General features: G+C 44.5%; 1 protein-coding gene across 1 annotated transcript in view; it reads right to left on the bottom strand.

Moving 5' to 3' along the window:
• The window catches only part of LOC126235263 (uncharacterized), a 606,153-nt gene that overhangs the window by 492,819 nt on the left and 91,182 nt on the right, over nt 1-22,152 (bottom strand). The window contains exon 2 of the mRNA XM_049943993.1: nt 4,216-4,277. The gene's annotated coding sequence lies outside the window, so the exon portion shown is untranslated. The remainder of the gene's footprint in view (nt 1-4,215; nt 4,278-22,152) is intronic.

Below are 22,152 nucleotides of genomic sequence, written 5' to 3'. Positions count from 1 at the left end.
TGCTAGCGAATCAAAAAAAATGTCCTATTGCAATTGGTTTTGACAATTCATTATTTAATTCGTGTCCAACCACAATGAACATTTCTAATTAGAGTATACGAAAACGAGTAAACAAAGCGACAATGGAACACAGGACACTCACTGGCAGTATAGCATAAAAATCCTACTATTCACACAATAAGAAATGATAAACCGCCGTTGGTATACATTTGAGATATTCCCAGTTAAGTCCACATTAATGATTATGTATCTAAATTAATAATAGAATGTTGTTCTTACGTCTTCTGAGAACCGTTTCAAAAATTGCGGATAGCTAACTGAATATTTGTACAGGTCTGTAAGTACTATCTAGGGAGAACAGGAGCACAGTTTACATGAACCAGAGTTATCTATTACAGCCATACATGTAGTTATGCCAGTACTCAGACTCGTAAACGCAGGAGGTAGATAGTAACACACATTTCTGCACAATATCACATAGGGAAATAGTCACTTAGCTTTGGTCTCCTCCTGGCATCCTAAGTACCAGGAGCATTCGATTAGTAGCACAGAGGGCTATATCTTGATGTTGGCACTGTTGAAAAAAAATGGTTCAAATGGCTCCGAGCACTATGGGACTTAACAGCTATGGTCATCAGTCCCCTAGAACTTAGAACTACTTAAACCTAACTAACCTAAGGACATCACACAACACCCAGCCATCACGAGGCAGAGAAAATCCCTGACCCCGCCGGGAATCGAACCCGGGAACCCGGGCGTGGGAAGCGAGAACGCTACCGCACGACCACGAGATGCGGGCGGCACTGTTGAACTCTTACGGTAACTTATACGTTGCAACATCGTTGGATACTAAGAAGGTTTGGAGGTGTAACCACTCTTTAGAGAGTGGGTATTCAGAAACGGATATTAGATTAAATTCTGTAATATGAAATGACCCATGAGCCAAAAAACGGTAGTTGCATTTCGAAGTAATAGTTAAAATTTTACAGAGAGTAGATACTTGAAATAGAGTAACGCAAGGTAGTACAAAGGGAATCCAAGGAAGACATAACAGAGTTGCGTTTTGTTGTGAATATAATACATAAACCAATGCGCAGCATTGTTAGGTCTCGAGTCTTTGTTTTCAATGGTACATGTTCGCAGTCTTCCGTGGTAGTTGGAAGTTAGGGTTTATAAGCCTAATTAAATATCATTCTGATAACTGGATTAGACATTGGAGTGGTGGTTAATAGATTATTCTGTGATATGGGGACCGAAAATAGTCGGACTGTATCATACTAATATGTTTGCCGATCGTTGTCAAGGCGATTCTGCTAATAAACGAGAAGTGAGATATAGTGCCCGTGAAAAGACTAAATTTGTGCTGAACAGACATTGTGAGAACTCGAGCTTCTAATTAATATCGTGCCGTGAGAATTAAGAAAAATGGTTCAAATGGCTCTGAGCACTATGGGACTTAACATCTATGGTCATCAGTCCCCTAGAACTTAGAACTACTTAAACCTAACTAACCTAAGGACAGCACACAACACACAGCCATCACGAGGCAGAGAAAATCCCTGACCCCGCCGGGAATCGAACCCGGGAACCCGGGCGTGGGAAGCGAGAACACTACCGCACGACCACGAGATGCGGGCAGAATTAAGAAGCTTAGACATTGTAAAGCCAGAGACATATTAATGATTTATCAGATATTAATGGTAAAGGACAGTTTCATGGGAAATCATATCTCTGGTGATAGGAACGCGAACGAATGTGGTACCGACTGACTGTTGTTACACCGAAACGATACACACTAGGATCAACTCCTTCTTCATTGATCCCCAGTGCCATTTCTCATTAATTTAAGAAGTGAATTGTATCAGTAAAACAGAATATATACGAGACTTTCTCCGTGTTTTCTAAATTCCAAAAATCAGCTAGTACATAGGTAATTATATCTGTGAACACTCAAGGGTTATTGAGAAAAGCTGATCGTCCTGTTACAGATAGTAGGATTTAACGAAGGCATATTGACTACGAAGGTAACTAAATCAAAGTATTTGGGGAACAAAAGTTAGAAAAAATAGACCTGATTGCTATGTTATTCCCGAGTAGTAAATAAAATCACTATCTTTGGATACGCCGCGGTTGAAAGTGTTTGAAATATCTCTGGAAATAGAAATCGAGATCAATTTTCAACTGTTAGTTCACACAATTAGATTCACAATGTGATTCAAAGATGGTTTATGCACGACCCACACGGCAGGGAATGGTTGTCTACTAGCACGGATAATATATATACAGTTCCGCTGCTGAAGACGGCGGAGGGGGGGGGGGGGGTGGCCGTCAAAGCGATAACAGTGCAGTTGCAACGACGGTGGGTGTGCGGGCATAGAGGCTGCTTGGAAATCGAAGACCAAGAGCCCGAAGGTTACTAGCAAGGACATTTATGTGGCGCGACTACCGAGGACACAGCAGAAATCTATGATTCGGCTGCTCTTCCGATTTGGATTCATGAAATTATGAAACAGTAAGCACCGTGCATGCTCTGCCCCATTATACGGCCCCATGGTGAATGATGGAATAACTCATTCGCGCTTCCACCTTGGGGGACAGTCGTGAACTAATAGCGTTAGGCAGGAATAAATACTGAAGATATACTACACTACTGGCCATTAAAATTGCTACACCAAGAAGAAATACAGATGATAAACAGGTATTCACTGGACAAATATATTATACTAGTACTGACACGTGATAAAATTTTCACGCAATTTGGGTGCATAGATCCTGACAAATCAGTACCCAGAACAATCACCTCTGGCCGTAATAACGGCCTTGATACGCCTGGGCATTGAGTCAAACAGAGCTTGGGTGGCGTGTACAGGTACAGCTGCCCACGCAGCTTCAACACGATACCACAGTTCATCAAGAGTAGTGACTGGCGTATTGTGCCGAGCCAGTTACTCGGCCACCGTTGACCAGACGTTTTCAAATGGTGAGAGATCTGGAGAATGTGCTGGCCAGGGCACCAGTCGAACATTTTCTGTATCCAGAAAGGCCGTACAGGACCTCCAACATGCGGTCGTGCTTTATCCTGCTGAAATGTAGGGTTTCACAGGAATCGAATGAAGGGTAGAGACACGGGTCGTAACACAAATGAAATGTAACGTCGACTGTTTAAAGTGCCGTCAATGCGAACAAGAGATGACCGAGACGTGTAACCAATGGCACCCCATACCATCACGCCGGGTGATACGCCAGTATGGCGATGACGAATACACGCTTCCAATATGCGTTCACCGCGATGTCACCAAACACGGATGCGACCATCATGATGCTGTAAACAGAACCTGGATTCATCTGAAAAAATGACGTTTTGCCATTCGTGCACCCAGGTTCGTCGTTGAGTATAACATCGTAGGCGCTCCTGTCTGTGATGCTGCGTCAAGGATAACCGCAGCCATGGTCTCCGAGCTGATAGTCCATGCTGCTGCAAACGTCGTCGAACTGTTCGTGCAGCTGGTTGTTGTCTTGCAAACGTCCCCATCTGTTGACTCAGGGATCGAGACGCGGCTGCACGATCCGTTACAGCCATGTGGATAAGATGCCTGTCATCTGGACTGCTAGTGATACGAGGCCGTTGGCATCCAGCACGGCGTTCCGTATTACCCTGCTGAACCCACCGATTCCATATTCTGCTAACAGTCATTGGATCTCGACCAACGCGAGAAGCAATGTCGCGATACGATAAACCGCAATCGCGATAGGCTACTATCCGACGTTTATCAATGTCGGAAACGTGATGGTACGCATATCTCCTCCTTACACGAGGCGTCACAACAACGTTTCATCACACAACGCCAGTCAACTGCCGTTTGTGTATGAGAAATCGTTGGAAACTTTCCTCATGTCAGCACGTTATAGGTGTCGCCACCGGCGCCAACCTTGTGTGAATGCTCTGAAAAGTTAATCATTTGCATATCACAGCATCTTCTTGCTGTCGGTTAAATTTCGCGTCTGTAGCACGTCATCTTCGTGGTGTAGCAATTTTAATGGCCAGTAGTGTACATTCAGTGCTGTATCAAACATTTCCGTAAGTTATCTACCCTTATGACATTTAAAGTTACTTTTGTGCAAGAAATTTCTAAAGAACCGTATAAGTACATTGTTTTCGGTGTGTGGTGGGACAGTCGTCCCGGTATTTGAGAGCTGTGCCAGTTGCTGCCTTACCTGGAGAGCAAGAAGCTGCATGGGCAGCCCTCCGCACGCGGCAGCGCCCAGGAACGGTCCTCCTGCAACACAATGCAAACAGCTGCCGTCAGCACACCTCCAATATTTGGACTGCAGTCAGTGGAGTGGGTAACCTCTCACGGCGCGCCACGCTCCTATTGCAGCCAGGCCAGCGTACTCTGTGTCGTGAGTGGACGCATTACCCGCCATCAGAGCGATGACGAATACCAAATACTGGTGATAATACATTCAACTAAAAAAAAAAAAAAAAAAAAAGAACTCAAGACCGTTGTAGGAAATTGTCTTATATTGTTAAAAAATCTGAGATCGTTTACAAACTTTAAGTACTACTACTACTACTACTACTACTAATAATAATAATAATAATAATAATGCCCTGTATTGTAATGGAGACACGTCTTTTCGCTCTCTGTATCCACATGGTGCGCCTTTGTGCCTGGTCAGGGGGGAGCCCCACTTTCTTCAGGTCTGTGCGAGAGTAGCTAGGCAACGATTCCTCTGTCTCGGTAAAGCTAATTTACCATCAACCTGCGTTTTGCTACTGTTTCTCGATATGCTCGAAATGTGTGCCCGTGCCACTACAGACGGCCTTCCTCATCTTCTGAGCATAGCTGGCATTACGTACCACCTGCGAATTTGATCGTTGTATGAAGTGCCATGTCAGGTGTCCACCGAAACATTTTGGTTTACGTTACGGTAAGTCGTTGCTCTGTTTCTTTTGTGGCGGTCCAACATTCTGCACTGTTTAAGGCAGCTGGGCCTATTGCAGAGCACTGTTATTTTCCAGGGCTCTTATGAGAAAACATGTTTGCAGCAGCATGGACTATCAGCTCGGAGACCATGGCTGCGGTTACCCTTGACGCTGCATCACAGACAGGAGCGCCTGCGATGGTGTACTCAACGAAGAACCTGAGTGCACGAATGGCAAAACGTCATTTTTTCAGATGAATCCAGGTTCTGTTTACAGCATCATGATGGTCGCATCCGTGTTTGGCGACATCGCGGTGAACGCACATTGGAAGCGTGTATTCGTCATCGCCATACTGGCGTTACCACCCGGCGTGATGGTATGGGGTGGCATTGGTTACATGTCTCGGTCACCTCTTGTTCGCATTGACGGCACTTTAAACAGTCGACGTTACATTTCAGATGTGTTACGACCCGTGGCTCTACCCTTCATTCGATCCCGCGAAACCCTACATTTCAGCAGGATAATGCACGACCGCGTGTCGCAGGTCCTGTAAGGGCCTTTGTGGATACAGAAAATCTTCGACTGCTGCCCTGGTCAGCACATTCTCCAGATCTCTCACCAATTGAAAATGCCTGGTCAATGGTGGCCGAGTAACTGGCTCGTCACAATACGCCAGTCACTACTCTTGATGAACTGTGGTATCGTGTTGAAGCTGTGTGGGCAGCTGTACCTGTACACGCCATCCAAGCTCTGTTTGACTCAATGCCCAGGCGTATCAAGGCCGTTGTTACGGTCAGAGGTGGTTGTACTGGGTATTAATTTCTCAGGATCTATGCACCCAAATTGCGTGAAAATGTTATCACATGTCAGTTCTAGTATAATATATTTGTCCAATTAATACCCGTTTATCACCAGCATTTCTTCTTGGTGGAGCAGTTTTAATGGTTAGAAGTATAATTAGCTCCAGATACATTCTTTTCTTTGTATTGTAATTGACACGTCTGCAAAGAACTCACAAACGTGTATTTAAAAAAATAGGAACTGTTTGTAGTGATATGCGTCTGTGTGATCGGTCTCTAGATTGCCAAAGATGGTCTAAAATCAATTCAGATAAACCCGACAGAACATTTACGTTCCCCTCTCAGGATATGGCTGCCGAAACCGTGCGGCATTTAGCAAAATGCAAGGTTCAGTTTCTGCCAACGAAATGTTAGTGTAGAATTTCTTCTAGTTTCGTTCACTTTTAGTAATTCACCCACTGTGTGTGCCACGTCGACTACGAGGTTATTAGATACGAAGCACAAACTCAAATAGTTGCTCGAAACTTATTTTTTAGTTTGCGTAATGTACAGTTCTAATCATATGTCAGCGCTATTGAGATAATTGGACATGTTTACTCGTGACTACAGATCGGAAATGATGTGACTAAATTTAGCCGCAACGGACGTCCGTCCCGGAGCGCTGCTCGTCGGTCTAGGAGGAGGTGGAGCAGTGGCTGCTGTCGTCAGGCTCTCCCTAAGAGCTGCAATCATGCAAATGTCCGCCAGCGCCGGCAGCCGCATTACGCCGTTTCCCCAGATTACATCCAGACGGCGCATTCGCAGAAGCGCCGTCTCTAGACGCGGAGTGCTTCAAAGGCAGTCACCGCATCGTCTGGGTACACTTCACTCGAGATCGCCCCCCGCATCTCGACAGACAGCAAGATTGCAGAAATCTTAAGTCTTTATTGAACAAGAACTTTTCTGATTTTTACAGTATCAGTGTAACGGGAAGCAGAAGACCGTCCATCTACCGATAATACGTAGAAGAAATTGGCAACATGCATTATCCGAGATTAAAGGAGTGTTTCACACAATTGTGGAACGTCTCTACAGGGGACGAGTTGATTGAAATCAGATTTAGTATGTTACTCACTTTATCGTTTTTCGCAGACGCTTCTTTGCAACAAATTCCGTGTTCAAGCCGCGTCACAACTGTTCGAAAATTATCCTTACAAGATTGTCACCAACTGCCGCGCTTTGGGATATTAATACAGACTCGGCGCTGTGGTTGATGGGAGTTGCAGGGCCGGCAAGTCAAGACGATGTACGACGCTTCACCGATATTCACTCGTTTTGAGTCGCTACCAATCTTAAACTAGCATACAACGAAGTGTATATAAACGAACTGTACGGAAGTATTTTGTATTCACATTGTTGAGTTTTGTTTCAGGTGTGACGCCTGCTTTCGTACGTAAAAACAGGGAAACAAACCGTGTTCCGTCCCAGACGGGCTGTAGGAACCGACCGATCGTCGTGTCAACCTCTGTCACTGGCGTCATTTGCAAGCGGTAGTGAGGGGCGTGGGGTCAGTACACCGCTGTCTCGGGCTTTGTCAACTTTTTAGACCTTGTAGCGACTACTACTCATTGAAATAGCTCCTTACGAGGGTGATTGCATTCCCGTTCTAGTTCTACCAGCAAGGAAAACCCGTTGGCAGTGTCGGGAATGTAAAGGTCCTCCACGTACCAGGCAAGCACGATGACTACGTACCTACGGAGGCGAACGTATGAAAGACGATGGCAAGCTAAACTCAGTACTGTTTAATGAATTCAGACTTCGTTTGCAGTAACGGAAATCTATCAGTGTCGTTCGAGTACCTTGAAGTTCTATCTATTTCAGCCGTTCCACGTCAGCCACTGTGCCGCCTGTATTCAAGAAAAGCGCGTGTAATAAGTATCTCAACGTCCCCCACCCCCCTCCCGCAAGTAGCGACATTTGACTTATAATATAGGATAGTTCGAGGAACAACCCATTCTCAGCAGTCAAACAGCTCCTGATAATGAATACGGTGTAGATCTTCAATATATCGAGTTTCTGTTCAAACGCGAAGTTACTAACATCGATCTAGTTTCATAAGCAGTGCAAACGTTTACTGAGCTATCTAGGTTGTTCAGGTAATGTGTAACATTCAACTTAGAAATTACTTACCACATTCAGAAGCTAAATAGTCTTATTCAACAGTTACACGCAGTTTAAATAACTGTTTGAATTAAAAACTCACACAAAGTTGACACATATATACATATTGATTTCAGTTACGGAATAACGTCAGAAAAAAACTGCCTGTATAGTTTTTCTTTTGTCCGTTAATATTCAATGCTTTTGATTTAAGTTTGCTTTCTTAAATGGTTCAAATGGCTCTGAGCACTATGGGACTTAACATCTGAGGTCTGTAACGCTCCCTGGCAGCCCACACACTGTTAATCAACTGAAATGACGTTTAATTGTACTATGTACGCCGCTATGAAGCAATTCGTATGTACTGTAATTGTTTAACAAAAAAAAATGGTTCAAATGGCTCTGAGCACTATGGGACTCAACTGCTGTGGTCATCAGTCCCCTAGAACTTAGAACTACTCAAACCTAACCAACCTAAGGACATCACACACATCCATGCCCGAGGCAGGATTCGAACCTGCGACCGTAGCAGTCGCACGGTTCCGGACTGCGCGCCTAGAACCGCGAGACCACCGCGGCCGGCGTTTAACAAAAAATATTATTTAATTTTGTATAAAGGACGTTGGTTATTATTCTAATATTTTCTGTAATAATATTCTCGATGTATTTATGATTGTAATATTTCTATACTCATAATGTAATTACGAAATATGTTAATATCTGCGATGAAAAAATGTAAAATATAGCAACATAGGAAAATAATGTTGTAAGATTACAAAGAGATATTCATAATCAGCAATAGTATAAATAGCACTACATAATGTGCATTCTTGGTCGTCTCCCTCGAGAGCTGAGAGAGAGAGGAACCTGTGACGTAGCATTATATGAACGAGTAGACTTCTTTTGTCTGTATCTATCTTTAGCCGCCATTAGAGGAGAAATTATAAAGGTGTGTAATTTTAATTATTGTTATGGTTTAAATACATTATAATTTATCAAAATTGGGTATTACTAATGTAAATTAGCTTGCCCATGTCATCTATAATATTTCTTTAAAGAATTTTCAGCACTATTAGCGATTATCGTTGGTGTTGCTGGGCTGTGTCCTGACCGAATGATTTGCAGCGGCGGCGAATTTAAAAAAAATGTTCCGCTATAAAATTAACCAAACCCGTAAATCTGGAGCAGGTAAAATGAGCAGTGAATTATGAAATAATTTTCTTTTATAGCGATCCTGAGACTGACTGAATTTATTACTGGTTTTACATTTGTGCATTCACAGGCGGATAATTAACGTGAAAGTTGTTAATCTGTTGGTTCTTTCAATTTCTAAAGCAAATAACTTAAACGTATAGTGAAGTGTGTTTTGTCAATGACTATTAAACGTTCAGGTCGGCTTGGCAATATTTAACCATTTATGCTAACGCCGGGAAAGAATTCAGTAAATATTTAAAAAACCCACTGCATCTAGAAAATATGTGCCAAGGCCGAAATACGTAAAAAATTTAATTTAAATAATTTTTCAAAGTCATAAATGTTATTAATCAGTTAGTTTGAATTTATCAGCATGAGAGGGTTGCTGAAGTTCACGTAATTTTAAATGTGCTTAATTCTGTCTAAATGAATTTTTATTACCACACGTAAAAAAAGGGGTTCTACAACAAAGTTCGTACTGAAAAAGTAAATAACAAAAACATTTAAAGCCATTTCTTCCCCATTTTCATCCATTCATTTTACATTTTATATATATATATATATATATATATATATATATATATATATATATATATATATATATATATATATATATATACTCCTGAAAATTGAAATAAGAACACCGTGAATTCATTGTCCCAGGAAGGGGAAACTTTATTGACACATTCCTGGGGTCAGATACATCACATGATCACACTGACAGAACCACAGGCACATAGACACAGGCAACAGAGCATGCACAATGTCGGCACTAGTACAGTGTATATCCACCTTTCGCAGCAATGCAGGCTGCTGTTCTCCCATGGAGACGATCGTAGAGATGCTGGATGTAGTCCTGTGGAACGGCTTGCCATGCCATTTCCACCTGGCGCCTCAGTTGGACCAGCGTTCGTGCTGGACGTGCAGACCGCGTGAGACGACGATTCATCCAGTCCCAAACATGCTCAATGGGGGACAGATCCGGAGATCTTGCTGGCCAGGGTAGTTGACTTACACCTTCTAGAGCACGTTGGGTGGCACGGGATACATGCGGACGTGCATTGTCCTGTTGGAACAGCAAGTTCCCTTGCCGGTCTAGGAATGGTAGAACGATGGGTTCGATGACGGTTTGGATGTACCGTGCACTATTCAGTGTCCCCTCGACGATCACCAGTGGTGTACGGCCAGTGTAGGAGATCGCTCCCCACACCATGATACCGGGTGTTGGCCCTGTGTGCCTCGGTCGTATGCAGTCCTGATTGTGGCGCTCACCTGCACGGCGCCAAACACGCATACGACCATCATTGGCACCAAGGCAGAAGCGACTCTCATCGCTGAAGACGACACGTCTCCATTCGTCCCTCCATTCACGCCTGTCGCGACACCACTGGAGGCGGGCTGCACGATGTTGGGGCGTGAGCGGAAGACGGCCTAACGGTGTGCGGGACCGTAGCCCAGCTTCATGGAGACGGTTGCGAATGGTCCTCGCCGATACCCCAGGAGCAACAGTGTCCCTAATTTGCTGGGAAGTGGCGGTGCGGTCCCCTACGGCACTGCGTAGGATCCTACGGTCTTGGCGTGCATCCGTGCGTCGCTGCGGTCCGGTCCCAGGTCGACGGGCACGTGCACCTTCCGCCGACCACTGGCGACAACATCGATGTACTGTGGAGACCTCACGCCCCACGTGTTGAGCAATTCGGCGGTACGTCCACCCGGCCTCCCGCATGCCCACTATACGCCCTCGCTCAAAGTCCGTCAACTGCACATACGGTTCACGTCCACGCTGTCGCGGCATGCTACCAGTGTTAAAGACTGCGATGGAGCTCCGTATGCCACGGCAAACTGGCTGACACTGACGGCGGCGGTGCACAAATGCTGCGCAGCTAGCGCCATTCGACGGCCAACACCGCGGTTCCTGGTGTGTCCGCTGTGCCGTGCGTGTGATCATTGCTTGTACAGCCCTCTCGCAGTGTCCGGAGCAAGTATGGTGGGTCTGACACACCGGTGTCAATGTGTTCTTTTTTCCATTTCCAGGAGTGTATATTTTCATCAAAGGTCATCAGTCCCCAAGAACTTAGAACTACTTAAACCTATCTAACCTAAGGACATCACACACATCCATGCCCGAGGCAGGATTCGAACCTGCGACCGTAGCGGTCGCGCGGTTCCAGACCGAAACGCCTTTAACCGCTTGGCCACACCGGCCGGCTTACTCTTTTACTAGGAACAGTAGATATCTCCCCTAAACGACGTTTTGCTTACGTCCTATCACCTGCAGCCCTTGCTTTTCTACTCTGAGTAAGGAATCTGTGTTCTTTACTTCCCATTTTGGTTGTTCTGATTATTGTTTGAATAAATACTTCGGTCTAAAACTTCTTGAAGCATCACACCTATCAGTAAGCTTATAAATAAGAAGAGGGGGAGAACTCTCTTCCAGTTACTTTCATAAGCTTACATTTGAAACAAATTGTGTAATTCTGCTTGGAGTGAGGTGGAGTAGTAGTTAAAGAAATGGCTTCGTTTCCTGTCGCCCCCCGTCACCGTGATTTCATAGATCTCTTCTTTCCTCCGTTCTTGTTTGTTCGACCTAGCACTCTGACACTAATGACCACGATGTCAATGCAGTTTTAAACTCTAACCTTCCTTCCCTTTATCGTCTTCTAATATGTAGACAAGGAGAAAAAGAAAAAGAAAGCTATTCTCCGAAGCATTTTCTCCCGATGTTAGTATAAGCATTGGCACAATGTTCGTAACGATACAGAAGCTTTGCATACCACATCAACTGTCTACATGATTTGTACAGCGTAACACCGCTGTACACACTGCATCGCTGCTGGCGATTCCATGTACGAGGAGTGCGGCTGAAGTAGAAAGGCCTCTGGATCTGCTTTATGTTATTTTGTTTATCATGGCAGCTGTAGGAATACGGGCGGCTGATTGTTTAATTGGTCGTAATGCCTTTCACATCGATAAATGTCGGAGTTCAACAGTGTCTTGAATATGCTCCGAAAGAAAACGTTGTACTTTACCTGTCACGATGGATAACCATGTTTAGATTAAGGCACGAAGGAATTACAGACATTGGCTGCGACCAGGCATTCACTGAAATCAATGAAGAAAGCTGACAATTTGTGCTTGAGCGGGATTCGAACCCAGGTCTCCTGCTTACCAGGTAGATGCTCTGACCGCTGAGCCATCTGGACACAGTGGTCACTACAGCAGGTCTGACTATCCTACCACGTCTCCCATCAGACCCAAATTCTCAACTGACTCTCGCACTACTAATCAGTGCCCCTTTTCCATTATCACACTACTCTCGGCATGTCACCGATTGCCGTAAGAGTTCGAGATTGGTGTACATCTCCACAGAAGAGACCGCTGACCGTCTCGTCCTTATGTATATACCGTGGTCAGACAATGTCTAAAAGTCTTGTAGGGATGTTGCAGGGCAGGTTACACTGAGGCACAAATGTTAAGAAAAAGTTCGACACGTTGCGCCGTTTCCACGTTATTTAGCATTGAAATTTTCCAATTGGGGGATCGGGGCGTTCTCACGTTGGAGCGCCCTGCCAGTGGCGGTGCTGCCCGGCGAGTGCTTTCTTTGGTTAGCTGCAAGTTTAATTTGCGCGCGCGACGACTTAGTTTTGCAAGGTAGAACAGCCGTCAATAAGAATGTATGCTTGAACGCTGCGGAGTGATCCTTTTGGGTGTGGTATGCAGTTGCCTTCCTCTGACCTTTGATCAGACTTACCCAGCCAGTTACACGTGGATTCCAAACCATGGTGAAGCTCGGCATTTTTCATATTAACTGTCATTACCGAAGGTGAAAGAAACCAAAGAGACAGATAAAATGTAAGACCACCCGGGGATCAAACGCAAAACCTATTGATCTACAGGCTGCCACTTAACTACTCCCACAGAGTTACAGATATACAAGGTGGTCACAAACAGTGTATAAAGCATGAAATGGTGTTAAAGGATAGGTTTGCTGAGAAATAATTATTAAGAAAAATATTCGATTTTAGAAAACCAAATGAACACTTTTGGCGACGCCTTCTCTGGCCGGCCGCTTGAATTTGTGCGAGCAATGGCATTACTGGTTAACTTCAGAACCTATCAACTCGGAAAGGGCACAACGTATCAATTTTTTCGTAACAATTATTTCTCAGCACAATCCATCCTAAAACACCCTTTAAAGCTTTTCAGGCTCTGTCTGACCACCCTGTATTGAGTAATATCTTGAAAGGAAAGATCATTTTGAGGAGATCTCAGCACAGTAACAGAATACTGCACTTTCAGCATCATTTACACACATCACTAATATCTGTAAGTTTTAATGCCTGTAGCCATATGAGAATGTTTAATGCTGATTATACTACTGGCAAAAGGCTGTAACTAATTCAGTGTACGACTGGAAAACTGTATGTCAGCTACGAAGGCAGTTTCTTACGTCTTATAAAAAATTATTTTATTTTTCACAAAATTATTTCTCAGCCATATCTCCATTGGTGTCTACAAAATTCATCCAGCAAGAAATAATTTGTTTTTCATCTCACTGGACAACTAGGTTTCGTACAATTCCGTTATTGAAGCGATTACGTCCTTCTTTAATGAAAATTTCTTCCAACCAAATCAGACGTTAAGCTGGGGATTGTATCACAAGAATAGGAGGAGGAAATAATCCATATCACAATATTCAAATATTCATTATCGCACATTTAGCAGCAGCTGTGTTGTCTGGTAAAAACGCAACTTCCTTCTGTGTCAGTCTTGGTCGCATTTCAGTTACCACATCTTTCAAACGACCCAGTCATGAACTGAAGGAGGAACAAGTTTTGTTTCAGTAATTTATCACGGCTACTTTCTCGGGATTCGTAAGATCAGTAGCTGTGAATGTTCCATCCGGTAACGCCGTCTTCGCTTCTTTGGCGATGTTTCACAAATCCTTCTCCGCAATTTTCACGGTGTCACGAATGAAATGATAGTTGCAGGTTTCATTGCCGGTCGGGAATCTGCCTCGCGTATTGCAACTAAAAAACTCGCTGGATTCGACGTTTTCCGATAAATTTATCGATCGGACTCCTAGCCCATAAAGGGCTTTTTGACCTGGACAGATATCGAACCCTTGAAATGCGAACGTTTAACAAGGGCACCCAACAAGTCCTCCATTGTTTTAACAGCCTGCGACACTAACCATTAAGCGTGTCTATCAATAACGTTACAGTATCGTACCTTATAGGTACACGGTCCAGTCACTTTAATGTGAGCACCGCTTATGTTTGACGTCAACGTGCAATACCCACTCACAAACGGCAGATGGCCGCACTAGCCGTGGAAGGTATATAAACCGTGTCGGGAAGGGGGGAGGGGGACGCTGAAAATAGTGCAGTCGTCGTCGTAATGCTGAAACGGAGCGATTTATCTGTCCTAAAGGGCATGATTATTGGCTTTTGGTGCAAGAGTGGAAGCATTTCGGAAACGGCTAAGTTTGTAAACCTCTTGATGCAATAGTTTGCCAACAGCCGTATGTATTGTAGAAATTTATTTTCTTTTATGAACTTCTATGTGCTGCCAGTTTCGGCATTACATTGATGCCATCTTCAGGCCCCACTCGTCATAGTCGTAAAGTCGCTACACACGGAAGGAGCCATATAACTGGATCCGTGAATCAAATCGTCCTGCAACAGCAGTCTGTGTCGCCTGGCCACCAAGAGCTGTTGCAGGACGATTTGATTCACGGATCCAGTTATATGGCTCCTTCCGTGTGTAGCGACTTTACGACTATGACGAGTGGGACCTGAAGATGGCATCAATGTAATGCCGAAACTGGCAGCACATAGAAGTTCACAAAATAAAATAAATTTCTACAATACATACGGCTGTTGGCAAATTATTGCATCAGGAAGGTCATGCCAGCCGTCGTCCCACAATCCATAATGGATCAACGAAGATTAAGTTTGTAAACTGTTCACGTGTCGCTACTGTTAAAGTATGGCGTGCATGGCAAAATGGCGCTATACAAAGTTGAAGTCGGGCAACTGTGGTGCACAACTGGACGTAGATCACAGGGGTGAACGATGGCTGCGTAAATGTGTACGATCGAATAGACGTGCAACTTGACCGACCAGATGAGCCAGGGGTGCTAGCAACAGTGTCTCCTCAACGAGCGTTCTGCGAACGTTGCTGCATATGGGCCACTTCTTTCAGTAAGGCGCAATGGATCAACCCAAGTATGCATCTATCCTTGGGGACCATATGCACCCCGACATGCAGTGTGTTTTTCCCCAGCACGATGGCATCTACCAGCAGGACAACGCAACATGTCAGATAGTCGCATTACACATGCGTGGTTCGTAGAGTACCAGGATGACGTTACTGTACTCCCATTGGTCACCAAACTCTCCGGAATTAATCCGTGGGAACATCTCAATAGGGCTGTTCGCGCCATGGATCCTCAACTGAGAAACCTGACTCAGCTGGCCGCGCCAACGATGTCGGCATTGCTCCACATCTCTGTCGGTACCTTGTGGAACCTCTGTGACACTCTTGCCGCACGGCCACGTTGCAAAAGGAATTATTCATGCTTTTGACAGGTGGTCACATTACTGAGACTGGGCAGTGTATCTTAGCGAAATTTTGTGATTTCCGCGCCTGAAGTCTCGTCGATTATTCCGGTAGGCAGTGAGCCGCCAGGTAGAGGGAGGGATGGGAAAACGAACATCCGGATGGGGCATAGCTGTGCGTACTGCGACAACCGGTAGCTGCCAGCGAGTGACTACAGCAAAGCGCCCATCCGGAAAGAGTCGTTGCGTTCCACTTGGCCAACGCATGGCAGCCGAACGAAACACTAGCAGCTTGCGAAAGAGCGAACGTCGTGCGCGGGCGTACCCGCCAATGCTATGCGCTGCGCATGCAACATGTAATCATTGCTCGGCTAACGGGCCTCAGATAATACACGCCCCAGCTTCGAAGCAAGTATACTTGCAACGGAAATTAACGGCGGGTAGCATGTGAAGTTGTCAGACATGGTTCTCGATAGGTTTATACCAGTATACCGCAGAAAGAGGTTCTAAAGAATGGAGATCGAGCGCTCTTCTGCTTTACCTGCACGCTCTGAATATTAAGAGGATGGCCACTTCAAAAACAAATCCATTAAAAACTCGTATGTAATATCTATTGAAGCGGACTGTAACTGCGACTCTCGATTTGCGAATCCCACCCTCTAGAACAGCTGATACTACCGATAATGATCATAGTGAAATGAGTTACATATAGAAAATGTGTAGTTTTTCTTAAAAGGGTAGCGTCGTCAGAAACGAAAGTAGGGTCCTGCGTATCTCTATGTTGTTTGAAAGGGTCACTACTGAGCAGAATATATCTAACGTTTGTTTTATCAGGTAGTTCGCAGGCATCATGGCAGAAGAAAAGTAAAACTTCCTGGCTCAAGTTAAAGATGTCAGCTCCAAATCGTCATCCATCATGAAAATCATGAATATACCGGGTGATCAAAAAGTCAGTATAAATTTGAAAACTGAATAAATCACAGAATAATGCAGGTAGAGAGGTACAAATTGACACACACGCTTGGAATGACGTGGGGTTTTATTAGAACCAAAAAAAAAATACAAACGTTCAAAAAATGTCCGACAGATGGCGCTTCATCTGATCAGAATACCAATAATTAGCATAACAAAGTAAGACAAAGAAAAGATGATATTCTTTACAGGAAATACTCAATATGTCCACCATCATTCCTCGACAATAGCTGTAGTCCAGGAATAATGTTGTGAACAGCACTGTAAAGCATGTCCGGAGTTATGGTGAGGCATTGGCGTCGGATGTTGTCTTTCAGCATCCCTAGACGTGTCGGTCGATCACGATACACTTGCGACTTCACGTAACCCCAAAGCCAATAATCGCACGGACAGAGGTCTGGGGACCTGGGAGGCCAAGCATGACGAAAGTGGCAGCTGAGCACACGATCATCGCCAAACGACGCGCGCAAGAGATCTTTCACGCGTCTAGCAATATGGTTTTTTTTTTGTTCTAATAAAACCCCATGTCATTCCAAGCATGTGTGTCAATTTATACCTCTCTATCTACATTATTCCGTGGTTTATTAAGTTTTCAAATTTATACTGACATTTTGATCACCCGGTACACTGCTGAGTCAAAAAACTTATGACCACTAGCTTAATAGCTTCTTTGCTCGTCTTTGCAACGAAATAATCAGCGATTCTGCGTATCAGGTATCCGAAAATTTGGTAGTAGGTTTGTGGAGGTACGTGGCATTAGTTGTCTACGCACCAGTCATGTAATTCGCATAAGTAAGGGGCCGCTGATCTGCGTACGTGGTGATGGGTTCCATAGGATTTACATCAGGCGAATTTGATCTTCGGACATCAACGTCAGTTCACTGTAACGCTGCCAGAACCACTGTACGACGGTTCTGGCTCCGAGACACGCGGACAATTATACTGCTGAAAGATGACGTCGCCTTCGGGAAGACATGAAGCAAGTGAAGGGGTGCAGGTGGTTCGTAGCCGTCAGCGCATCTTCGATTACTGCCACAGGCTCCACGCAAGCGCAGGAGAATGTATCGCATAGCATAATACTGGTCCCGCCGGCCTGCGTTCGTGGAGCACTGCGCGTTTCGAGCTGTCGTTCACCTCGATGACGACCCTTGTGGAAATGACCATCGACCTACTGTAGCAAAAATGTGATTCGCCCGAAGAACCGATAAGTTTCCATTGTTTGAATCCCGATGGTCCCGTGCACACTTCAGTCTTAATTGACGATGTCATTGGGTCAGCGAGTGAACCCGTATGGGTGGTCCGCTACGGGGCTCCATGTTCAACAGTGCAAGATGAATGGTGTGCTCTGAAAGACTTGCGCGTGCACCAGCTTTGTGCTCTTTCGGCAGATCACCATCTATTCTGCTTTGCAGTGCAGACAAGCCTCCGAACTCCACGTTCTGTGAAGAGTCGTGACGTCCAAACTGTTCAGCGTCTAGTGGTAGTTTCACTGTCCTACCCATTCCGTAGATGCTCCCGACAGCAGCACGTGAACATTCCACCAGCTTCGCCTTTTTAGAGATACTCGTTCACAGGCTCTGCATAATAATAATCTGCCCTTTGTCAAAGTCGCTTATCTCTGTAGATTTCCCCATTCGCAGCCCACAACGCCGGTAGGGTGATCCTTGTCGGTGTCTGCGCCGATTACATACTTTTGTTTTGCCCGCAATGCCACCAAAGAGCGCCCAACGTCACAGTGGGCAGTGGTCGTAATGTTTTGATTTATCAGTATTGATCGAAATAAATTTCTATTGCCATCTGTGTTATTAAAACGACATCCCGGAATCCGGTACCAACTGCAGTGCAGGGACAACAAAAATTCGATTTTCAGTATTTCTCGTGATTATTGACCGAAATAACAATTTGAAATTCTGCAAATCTGCTCGGTAAGAGGTATAAACTTAGGTTAAAACCTTTACACAATAACACAAGCGTCACAGTTAGAAACTGTGTGTTTGTCTTGAGGCAGCGCAACTGATGGCGCGCAAATATACGGACCTCATTCATGTAGTATTTGGGAATGAGAGTACTTGGCGATCTTCGACGAAGTTTATACATAATTTCAAACGTTTAAGAAACTTTCTTGCTGACATCCCCCACAAAATTATGAAAGGAGAAATGTTTGTCGCTTCACCAGGCGAACTTCAGTATCTGGCATAATGTTTTAATACTTCTTTCCAATTAATTATATACCGGCTGTTGTGACCGAGCGGTTCTAGGCGCTTGAGTCCGGAACCGCGCGACTGCTACGTCGCAGGTTCGAATCCTGCCTCGGGCATGGATGTGTGTGATGTCCTTAGGTTAGTTAGGTTTAAGTAGTTCTAAGTTCTAGGGGACTGGTGACCTCAGATGTTAAGTCCCATACTGCTCAGAGCCATTTGAGCCAATTAATTCTATACGGGACACAGTTTGCAGACAGTTTCCACAAAATTGCATCATCGTACCACACGTAGTTCAGTAGATATGACGTCGTCATCATTTATATGCGTGAAAGACTAGCTTTTGCTGAAATTGGAGTGCAAATTACCTGGTTTATATTCTTCCTGTGTTTCGTAATGAGAGCACTTAGCGACTTCCAGCAAACTTTAATCATAATTTCGAATCTTTCCTGAACCTTTTCTCGTTTACATACTTAAAGGCAAATATTTAACACATTAACTCATTTGAAAAGTAGTCAGAAGTCTAGGTCTCCCTCTACAGTGTGAATTGACCCTCTCCCAGTTGGCGTTCACACGCACTTTACAACCGAAGAATGTGGCCTAGCAAACGGTCCCTTCCTTTACTCCGGTGGAGCCATAAATTTATTTTCAGAACCTCTTCATGAGTTAACCGACCTACCTAACCACCAGCGTTTTTCTGCACTATAAGATTTCGAAAGTTTCCGTTCAGTTTTTGTCTCAACCGTTTCTCGTCTACCTTTCACTTCAGTACTAGGCTACACACCACTGAAAAAGACTTCAAAACACTTAAATTTACATTAGATCATTATCTTTCCAGCTATTTTTTTTCTTCCTATTGCCAGTCTGCATTTTATATTCTCTCTACTTCTACTATCGGTAAATATTTTGCTGCCCTAATATCAATCCTTATCTACTACTTTCAGTGTCATTTCCTAACCCAATTACCCCAGGATTCTATGAGTAATTCTATCACATCCCTTAATCCTTGTTTTATTTTTTGTGTTCAACTTTTAATCCATTTGTAAGCCACTATTAGTTCTGTTCAACAGGTTATCCAATTCCTATGAGACAGCTGACATAATTCAAAATTACAATGTCATCTGTAAATTCCAAAGTTTTTAATTTTGTACCCCTTAACTTTAATTCCTTCCTCTGCACAGTTTTACTTCCACGTATAGGATACTATTTTTATTAAATTTATGCGTGGCGTAACTTCACATTTTTCTACAATAAATTATACCTGGATTATTACCGATGGTTTTCTCATAGGCACCGCAGCTTCTGAAAAAAATATCCGCCCTTAATAGTGGTGCTATACATTAATAACAATAACTGTTTCCTCGATACATACTGGAAACTACTTTCCTACTTGTGGAGACTATCTACGGTAATGTTGTCCATTTTGCCTTCAAAGATAGTAACACACCTGTCTAAAAGTCCGATACAGAAGCTTACAGAAATTTTGCAACACTAAATCTAACTGGAATCTTAAGTTCGAGAGTTGAGAGGCTAATACTCTCATGTCCGATGTGTGAATCCTGATACCTATTTTGATTGTTTCATTATGTATGTCCGAAGAAAATGAACACTACAGTGATCTAAATGAATTTCTTCCTATCGCGGTTTCTTCCTCGTGACAGAAGCTCAGTTTGTTGAAGTCTTTTTTTCCCCCAGCGAGGCACGTCGCCAAGTGGAGAACCTGCCCACTCAGGGCCAGCCTTGGGGAGGGCGAACAAAAGGTGGGGGAGGACAATGCTGACTCTGGAATTCCTCCTCACACAGCAGGTGCGGACGCATTGTCGCCCCCTGACAGTCAGGTGGCTATAGAGTGTTTACTCTGCGCAGACCCGGGACAGCCGCGAGCTGCCATTTCCGCCACAGACAGCACACACTTCTCGTTTGAATCACATAAATTTGCGGACGTGTATTTACAGAACAGGTTGCACGATATACAGGATGTTACAAAAAGGTACGGCCAAACTTTCAGGAAACATCCTCACACACAAAGAAAGAAAATATGTTATGTGGACATGTGTCCGGAAACGCTTACTTTCCATGTTAGAGCTCATTTTATTACTTCTCTTCAAATCACATTAATCATGGAATGGAAACACACAGCAACAGAACGTACCAGCGTGACTTCAAACACTTTGTTACAGGAAATGTTCAAAATGTCCTCCGTTAGGGAGGATACATGCATCCACCCTCCGTCGCATGGAATCCCTGATGCGCTGATGCAGCCCTGGAGAATGGCATATTGTGTCACAGCCGTCCACAATACGAGCACGAAGAGTCTCTACATTTGGTACCGGAGTTGCGTAGACAAGAGCTTTCAAATGCCCCCATAAATGAAAGTCAAGAGGGTTGAGGTCAGGAGAGCGTGGAGGCCATGGAATTGGTCCGCCTCTACCAATCCATCGGTCACCGAATCTGTTGTTGAGAAGCGTACGAACACTTCGGCTGAAATGTGCAGGAGCTCCATCGTGCATGAACCACATGTTGTGTCGTACTTGTAAAGGCACATGTTCTAGCAGCACAGGTATAGTATCCCGTATGAAATCATGATAACGTGCTCCATTGAGCGTAGGTGGAAGAACATGGGGCCCAATCAAGACATCACCAACAATGCCTGCCCAAACGTTCACAGAAAATCTGTGTTGATGACGTGATTGCACAACTGCGTGCGGATTCTCGTCAGCCCACACATTTGATTGTGAAAATTTACAATTTGATCACGTTGGAATGAAGCCTCATCCGTAAAGAGAACATTTGCACTGAAATGAGGATTGACACATTGTTGGATGAACCATTCACAGAAGTGTACCCGTGGAGGCCAATCAGCTGCTGATAGTGCCTGCACACGCTGCACATGGTACGGAAACAACTGGTTCTCCCGTAGCACTCTCCATACAGTGACGTGGTCAACGTTACCTTGTACAGCAGCAACTTCTCTGACGCTGACATTAGGGTTATTGTCAACTGCTCGAAGAATTGCCTCGTCCATTGCAGGTGTCCTCGTCGTTCTAGGTCTTCCCCAGTCGCGAGTCATAGGCTGGAATGTTCCGTGCTCCCTAAGACGCCGATCAATTGCTTCGAACGTCTTCCTGTCGGGACACCTTCGTTCTGGAAATCTGTCTCGATACAAACGTACCGCGCCACCGCTATTGCCCCGTGCTAATCCATACATCAAATGGGCATCTGCCAACTCCGCATTTGTAAACATTGCACTGACTGCAAAACCACGTTCGTGATGAACACTAATCTGTTGATTTACGTTAGCGTAGTTACTTTTCCTTGCACTGCACTTGGGCAAAGTTTTTCTTTAGTTGGTTTTCTTC

Source organism: Schistocerca nitens, chromosome 2 (assembly GCF_023898315.1).
Source record: "Schistocerca nitens isolate TAMUIC-IGC-003100 chromosome 2, iqSchNite1.1, whole genome shotgun sequence".
NCBI lineage: Eukaryota > Metazoa > Arthropoda > Insecta > Orthoptera > Acrididae > Schistocerca > Schistocerca nitens.
This window is presented reverse-complemented; position numbering and strand designations above follow the sequence as displayed.